Consider the following 8444-nt stretch of genomic DNA (forward strand, 5'->3'; position numbering starts at 1 on the left):
GCCATGCTATGAATAACAGGCCTGAATTTGTCCTATCCTGTGTGAACCTTGCCGTCTCTGACATACTTGAACCCGTAAGTACAATCACTGTGTCAATCCACCTAGTTTGTCCTCTTCATCAACCCCCCACCTTTCCAAGCATGATGCCCTTCAAGGAATATCCTTTCCTGGAAACATGACCAAAGTGTAGGTTTGCAATAAATGATGTTTAATAGATATGTGGACAAGCAGAAGGTTGGTAGTTTCTCTTGGACTAGCTGCATAAGTCACTGCCTTTCCTGTCACAGAACTAGAGGGTGGGTCAGTTGTTAGGACATCATTCTAAAATGTGCCAGTCAGTGGATCCAAATGGAGCCATTATCAACCAGAGGACCCCAGTCTGCACACAGGCTTCAGTCCTGTATGGACGCCCTCCTTCTCCCCACCAAAACCAAACACGATTTGAACTGCGCTCCCCATTTCTCAGGGCTGTCATGCAAGAAATCAATGGCTTAGTTCTCATTTGTTTGCAACTCTTAAGACTTGGGCGCGCCACGCATCTGTCAGTTTGCTGTACCATGGTGGCTCGTGTGTATCTGTGATGGTGGCAGCTGTGGCACCAGTATTTCAGATACCAGCGAGATCACTATAGTATGGAGGTTTTGCAGGGCTTCCAGAATAAGGTAGATTGTATGGCAGGACTGGCCATCTACTTCTGACATAATGGGCTCTTGAAAGCCCTATGAAGACCAGCAGAATGTTGTAGGTAAGTGTTGTAGGTAGTGTTGTAGGTAGGAAGATGAGCCTGTCAGGTTGGAAGGCACTCAAAATAGAATTGGGAAGACCTGCTTTCTCAGGATGTTGTTGTTGTTAGGTGCCATTGAATCAAGTTCAACTCATGGTGACCCTGTGAATCTGAATCCTGTCCTATCCTGTGCCACCTTCATACTTCCTGACACACTAGAACCCGTTGCTGCAGTCACCATGTCAATCCATCTAGTTGAGGGTCTTCCTCTCCTTCGCCAGCCCTCTACTCTTCCAAACATCATGTGCCTCTCCAAGGAATAGCCCCTCTAGAAACATACCCAAAGTATGTGAGGCAAAGCCTCCTAATCCTTGTCACCAAAGGGTCCTCCGTCTGTACCCTCTCCAAAACATACTTCCTTGTTCTTTTGACCATCCATGCGATGTTCAGTGCTCTTCCCTAACTGCAGACTTTACCAATGCAAATATGCCTCATGATTACCTGACTGCTGGTGCCAAGGATGTTAATTGTGGATTCAAGTAAAATGAAGTTGTTAATAGTTTCAATCTCTTCTCCATCCACCATGATGTGGTGTATAGATCCAGCGGTAAGAACTGTTGTTTTCTTAACATTGAGAGGCAATCCATGTGGAAGGCTGCATTCCTTGATCTTCTGCAACAAGTGCTTCAAGTCCTCCTCACTTTCAGCAAGCAAAGTTGTGTCTTCTGCATACCACAAGTTATTGATGAATCTCCCTCTGATTCTGATGCCACATTTCTTTTCAGCTTCTTGAATAATTTGCTCAGCATACAGCTTGAATTGGTATGGAGAGAGAACACAACCTTGATGCACATCCTTCTTAGTTTTAAACCATGTAGTGCTTTCCTGCTCTGTTCAAACAACAGCCTTCTAGTTCAGGTATAGTTTTCACACAAGCGCAATTAAGTGCTCTGGGATTCCCATTCTTCTCAATATTAGCCACAACATATTATGATCCACGCAGTCCAATGCCATTGCATAGTCAATAAAGCATAAATAGGCATTCTTCTTGTATTCTCTACTTTCAGCCAGAATCCATGTGACATAAACAATGATATCCCTGGTGCCACAGCCTTTTCTAAATCCTCCTTGAGCTTCTGGCAGTTCCCTATGTACTGTACTAGTCTTTTTTGAATGATCTTCAACAGTCTTTTGCTTGCATGTGCTTTAATGATATTCTTCAAACTGTTATCAAATCCAGCTAGCCATGACAGTTTAAAAAAAGGATATTAGAAAAATGTTGGGTGATATCTATAGCTCTGATAAAGGTACTGTTCTCAGAAGGGTGAGATCTGAGAATTGTCCAGTTGTGGAAATAGGGCCAGGTGATTCTTAGGTCTTATCAGTTGTGTTTTTGATACAGTAAACTTCATCTATCCATTGGAGTCTTTTTATTTTTGAAAGTTGGTTTCATCTGACATACTGTAGATTTGTAGTCTTTGATAAAATCAACTATGCTTTCCAACCTAATTGGAAAGTAACAACCTAAGAAGTGGAGGAAGTAGGTCATATTGATTTGTGTGCCTCCGACATCAAGTCCTCCTTAAAGGAGGCCTATGAACCTAAATTTACTTAGAAAATTTCATCAATTGTCTATTTTTCTGGTGAGATAGACTGGATTTCATTAGATTTTTTTTCTCCAAAAGAGCCTTTCATGCTTCCTCAAAATGGTGATAGTAGTTTTTAATGTATTTCACTAAGTGAACCATACACCGCTTCACATGAAACCCAGTCTCTTCTGTTTGATCTTCTCCAAGTGTGGGTTCCTGTGAGACATATGTTAAAATACAAGTTCCAGTCTCTAGATTAGACTTCTTTAATATGGATTGAAGCTCAACGTTAAGAAAACAAAGATTCTCATCACTGGTCCAACTGGCAGCATCAGCATGTGAAGGGATTGAGACAGTTAACAGTTAACAGTTTTAGTTTACTTGGTTCCACAGTCAACACTCTTGGTAACAGCAGCCAAGAGATCAGGAGATGAATTGCATTGGGAAAGTCAGCTGTGAGGGACCTCTCAAGAGTATTGAAGAGCAACAACGTCAGGCTGGAGACTAAGGCGTGCCTGATCTAGGCTATAGTCTTTGCAATTACGTGCTATGCATCAGAGTTGGACAGTGAATAGGGATGATAGAGAATTGATGCCTCTGAGCTGTGGTGCTGGAGAAGAGTGTTGAATATACCGTGGACTGCTAGGAGAACAAACAGGTTTGTCCTGGAGAGGGTGAAGCCAGAGTGTTCCCTGGAGTCAAGGATTCTGAAGCTTCGACTGACATACTTTGGGCATGTTGCAAGGAGGGACTGGTCCTTGGAGAGGGGCATCATGTTTTAGAGAGTGGAGGGACGACTCAGGAGAGGAAGACCCTCGATGAGATGGATCAGTTCTGTGATTGGAGTGGTGGGAATGAGTGTGTTTGAGACAGCGAGGTTGGCACACGATAGAACGGCATTTAGGGCTCTTGTATATAGGGTCACTATGAGTCGCAAGCGACTCGATGGCACATAACAACAACAACAGCATGTTAAACCAACTATAAGAGAAAAACAAAAATACAGAGAAGAGACACAGGTGCAGCAAATTCCAGACAGAATCAATATGCTGTGGCCCCTGATGTTATTTGCAGCCAGCGGTTCCGAATCTTGGCATTCTGTTCTTTACATTGTCTTTTTCGCCTGTAAACCTTGTAGGAAAAGGTCTGAACTGGAGATACTAACTTACAAATTATTTATAATTGGAAAAGCCGTGTTGAAAGAGCTTCCTGAGTTAGTGAAATGAGATGAAAGAAAAGCACCAGATTGGTGTTTAGAATCCACCGTTGAGGAACAGGGTTGGGGTGAGATGAAGAATCGAAATGGAGGAGGAAAGAATCAGGAGAGTGCAGTGAGAAAGCAATTTCAGGATGGAATGAGTGGTTGGATGGAATTTGAGAGGGTTGAAGAATGGAAAAAGGTCTTGAGAACTCGTTCGTGGATGGGAGACCAAGTTTCACAGTCCTCCTTTGTCAGGAGTATTATGGTTGAATTTCATCCAAGACAAAATGTGTGGGTTTTTAAAAACTTTTTTGTTTTATTATCTTTTGTGTGCACCGTCAAATGGGATCTGACCTGGTACAGGAGGAGATTGCTCCTCCTTCTCCAGCAGAGCATCTGGTGGATTCAAACTGTGTACCTCTTGGGATTGCAGTGCAGCTTCTTGCCACTAGGCCATCAGAGCTCCCTGGCACATAGGTTTTCTGAAGATGCATCAGTTCCTCTTCATTCTTCTTTAATCATTTTCCAACTTTCACATACAGAATGAAGTGACTAAGAATTCCATGGCACAGGTGTCCTCAAAGTGACTTTCCCCCTGCTCTTTAACACTTTAAAGAAGTGTTTGTGAGAGATTTCTCCACCATAATATTTTTCCCCTTTATTGTGATTTGACTGAAAGTTTACAAAGCAAAACTGGTTTTCCATTCAAAGTTTCATTCATATTTTATACTGTGACATTAAGTGTAATACCTACTCTTTCCTTCCTGTGATTCTTGTTTCCGTTAATCCTTGAATCCTACTCCTTCTAGTCTCCTGAGCTGTATTCTTGGGAGAATGCTGCCCCTTTGACCTTGGAGAGTTAACTGTTCTGAGAAGTTCGTGCCTCTTCTGTGTTCTTGTTCACGTTATGTTGTTGTTAGACACCAGTGAGACAGAACCAACTCAGAGTTGACTGTCCAGCGGATTTGCAGAGGCAGTAAATCTCATGGGAGGAGATCGCCCATCTTCCCCCGCCCCACACACAAGAGCATCCAGTGAATTTCAACCACATGCCTCTGGCTTGACCGCACACCTCCTTACCTCTAGGCCACCAGAGTTCATTCACTGTTCACCATATAGGCCTTTCTATTGCTTGGCTGGAAGTTGAGCCACTGGGCTAAGTTTTGTTCTAAGTTTGTTTGAAGGATCCCTAAAGGCCATGGTATGTTGAATTCCACTAGTCTTTATTGGACCGTTAAGCCTGGGCCTTTTGTGTGTGTTTTGAGTTTTATTCCATATTTTCCACCCATTCAGCAAACTTCTACTATGATCTCTTTTAGAGTGGTCAACAGTATAGCTTTCGCCTTTTCCAATATGTTCATTTAAGACACTCATTTCCCTCTAAATAGTGCTTTGGCTGCATCTCACAGTTTTTGATAGGTAGCATTTCCATTATTGTTCTTTTTTTAAATGAACACTGAGTGCTGGCTGCATACCAGGTACTAGGTTAGAGACTAAGAATTAAGGGTGAGCACAACACATTATCACTCCTTAAGGATTTCAACATCCAGTTGTAGAAATGATAATATGAATAGGTAGTTATTGCTTTAATCGTATAATAAATGTTGATGTTGAGCTTTGTAGAGACAAGGAACTGTGTGGCAATATCCCTTTCATCTACTCAACCAATTTTTCTTTTTGTCATTAACAAGTATTTGTTATGCATCTAGAGTGTTGAATATACCATGGAACTTCCAGGAGAACAAACAAATTTGACCTGGAGAGGGTGAAGCCGGCATGCTCCTTGGAGTCAAGGATTCTGAAGCTTCGTCTGACGTACTTTGGGCATGTTGCAAGGAAGGACTGGTCCTTGGAGAGGGACATCGTGTTTGAGAGAGTGGCAGGACAGTGCAGGAGAGGAAGACCCTTGATGAGATGGATCGAGTCAGTGATTGGGGTAGTGGGAGTAAGTGTGTCAGAGATGGTGAGGTTGGCACAGAACAGCGCAGGGTTTAGGGCTCTTGTACATAGAGTCACTATAAGTGGCAAGCGACTTGACGGCACATAACAACAACAACGACAACATTTTGTATAACGTTTTATGGTAGCTGTGGAACTCCAAGGATGATAACAAGGATGTTCAGGAGGATGGGACAGGGTGAGATGTTAGCAATGTCTCTGAGAAAGAGGGATCTGTATTTGCAAAGGCACAAAAGCACAAGGACATGAAAATAAACGCTGGCGTCAGGAGGTCTATGGAGTGGCCAGTTCAGGAGTGGTACAGAGTGGTCAGCTCTGGTTGTGTAGTCTGCAGGAAGTTGCCCTCTGACCCAAAAGCCAGGTCTCTCTGGCGATTTGAATTCGCCAGCAGCTCCTGTGTGATTTATGGACTTGGAAACCCAGAGGAGCTGCAGTTATAAGGCAGTTAGTTCCAACTTGTTATGCACGCACGGAGGATTTTGTATGCTGTAGAAATGTGTTTAGATTATTTTTTTAGTATTATTATTAGTGTGTGTGTGTACCATCAAATCAGATTTGACTGGTACAGGAGGAGATTGTTCCTCCTTCTCCAGCAGAGCATCTGGTGGATTCAAACCGTGTGCCTCTGAGATTGCAGTGCAGCTTCTTGATAAAGCTGGAAGTACTGGGGATCAAACCCAGGGTCTCGTGCATGCTAAGCACACGCTCTACCACTGAGCTATACCCCCACTAAAATGTTTTTATCAAAGAGATCAATTAAGAGAGTCTGTTAGATGAGGTTTAAAGCAAGTAGAATGGGGAGCATAGAGAGGAGGCTCAACTTCTCTCTCTCCAGGATTACACTGAATGTGTTTTCTATTTGTGTAAAGAGGTTACTGCATATCTGTCACCCAAATGCATTGTGAGGATTTTTAAAAAGCTTCTTTGCCATCATATGAGCCGGAGTCAACTCACAGCTGTCTCTCTGTGGGGTTTCAGAGGAGGTAAATAGCATGGGAGGAGACTCCCTCCCACCCTCCCTCACAGCGCTGGTGGATTTGAACTGCCAGAGAGGGGAAGATGTTTGGGGTAGCAGCACAACTGTCTACAGACTAGGCCATCTATGTATATGTACATGCATATCTACCTATCCAAATCTAGAAAGTCTCTGGCATATCTGTGTACTGCTCGATACTAGGCAAAGCACATAGAAGGTGTAACCAGAATGTAAAAAGAATGATGAAGGCCAAAACATGATAGGAAACTGTATGACTGACTCATCATTGGTGAGAATTATGAAGTATTAATATTAAAGGCCCAGGGAGAGAAGAGACACAGAGGGAGAAAGTGCATCAGAGCTGGCCCTCCGTTGAGTTTTCCCACAGGAAGTGACTTCCCATCTTTCTCCTGTGGAGTCACTGGTGGATCTGAACCACTGGAGCGATGCAGCCTTTGGGTTTGCAGCGCAGATCACTATGGACTGTGCCACCAGAGCCTCCTGATGCCAAGCAGAGGCCAAATGGTCCGAGCAAGAAACAGAATTCAAATCAGATACACATAGTATAGATTTTTGGAAGTACCAGTAAAATGAGTCCAGTACTTGTATTTCCTAAGAATCTTTTACGCATAACATTTTACTTAATGATTCTGTGTAGAAGATGACAGTACCTGTATTTAACATATGTCAAAAATCCCAGCACAGGAGTTTCCAGAAGAAACTAGAGCTGTTTTCCTAGAAGCTAGAAATTGATTCTTGTGAGTTGTTTCCTCTTTATCTGTAGTCTTCAGATGAAGGCAGTTCAAGTTGACCTGGTCTGCCTAGTTCTCATGTAGTCAAGTCTCCCAGGCTTTAATGGTTTTCCTTCCTCTGAATTGAAGCCTGGCCCTCAATCTAGGCCAAATTGAAAGTCCTACAGAATAAACTCATCTCCCTCTCCCCATAAGACCATGAGACTCCAAGGTGTGAGCAAAGCCTGGGCTGTAGGACACTGCTGCTCTTTGCACATCAACATGAGTGTTTGTGCACAAGGTGTGAAAAGTCCAGGAGCTGTGTGGAATCAGCGTGTGAGTTTATTCTGTGTGCACATGTGTGCGCAGTCTTGTCTTTGTGTGTTAAAGGGAAAAGGAATTGAAAAAGACAAGAGTTTATTTATCTTGATAGGTCTCCTCTTTCCCATTTCGTCTTTCTGGGGTTTGTTGTTGTTTAATTTTTTTAATTTTGTATGTGTGTACCTTCAAATCAGATCTGACTGGTACGGGAGGAGATTGCCCCTCCTTCTCCAGCAGAGCATCTGGTGGATTTGAACCACACACCTTTGGGATTACAATGCAGCTTCTTGCCACTAGGCCACCAGAGCTCCCCATTGCATCTTTCTCTGTTTCCCTCCTAACTTCTTTTTATCCTCCTCTTGACCTGTGAGATTGGGTGACTGTCTTCGTTGTCATTTGTTGCCACAGGAGTAATACCACAAGAGGATGGCTTTAATAAACAGAAATTTATTTTCTCAACGTTTAGGAGGCTAAAAGGTGCAAATTCTGGGTGATAGTTGTAAGGGTTTTGTTGAAAAAAAAAAAAAAAGAGGAACAATCTCCTCCTGTACCAGTCAGATCTGATTTGATGGTACACACATATAAAAGAAAAAAAAATTGTTTCATTGATTATGCAAAGGCGTTTGACTGTGTGTATCATAACAAACTGTGGCTGACTCTGAGAAGAATGGGAATCCCAGAACACTTGATCGTGCTAATGTGAAACCTATACTTGGACAGGAGGCAGTCGTCAGAACGAAGCAAGGGAACACTGCATGGCTCAAAATTGTGAAGGGCGTACGCCAGGGATGCATCCTATCTCCATACCTTTTCAGCCTGTATGCAGAACAGATTATCTGGGAGGGTGGGCTCTTTGAGAAGAAATATGGCATCAGGATTGGTGGAAGATCTATCAACAATCTGCGTTATGCAGATGACACAACCCTGCTTGCTGAAACTGAGG

The 8444-nt window shown here is 43.0% G+C and overlaps 1 protein-coding gene and 1 non-coding gene across 2 annotated transcripts in view; one reads left to right on the forward strand and one right to left on the reverse strand.

Annotated features, from left to right (window-relative positions):
- The window catches only part of L3MBTL1 (l(3)mbt-like 1 (Drosophila)), a 38067-nt gene that overhangs the window by 9918 nt on the left and 19705 nt on the right, over nt 1-8444 (forward strand). The gene's annotated exons all lie outside the window — the stretch shown is intronic.
- Nucleotides 6130-6201, reverse strand: TRNAA-AGC. Its single transcript has one exon. It is a non-coding gene; the product is annotated as a tRNA-Ala (tRNA).

The sequence above is a fragment of the Elephantulus edwardii genome, unplaced genomic scaffold, assembly GCF_000299155.1.
Source record: "Elephantulus edwardii isolate Elephantulus edwardi_28Jun2011 unplaced genomic scaffold, EleEdw1.0 scaffold00015, whole genome shotgun sequence".
Lineage (NCBI taxonomy): Eukaryota > Metazoa > Chordata > Mammalia > Macroscelidea > Macroscelididae > Elephantulus > Elephantulus edwardii.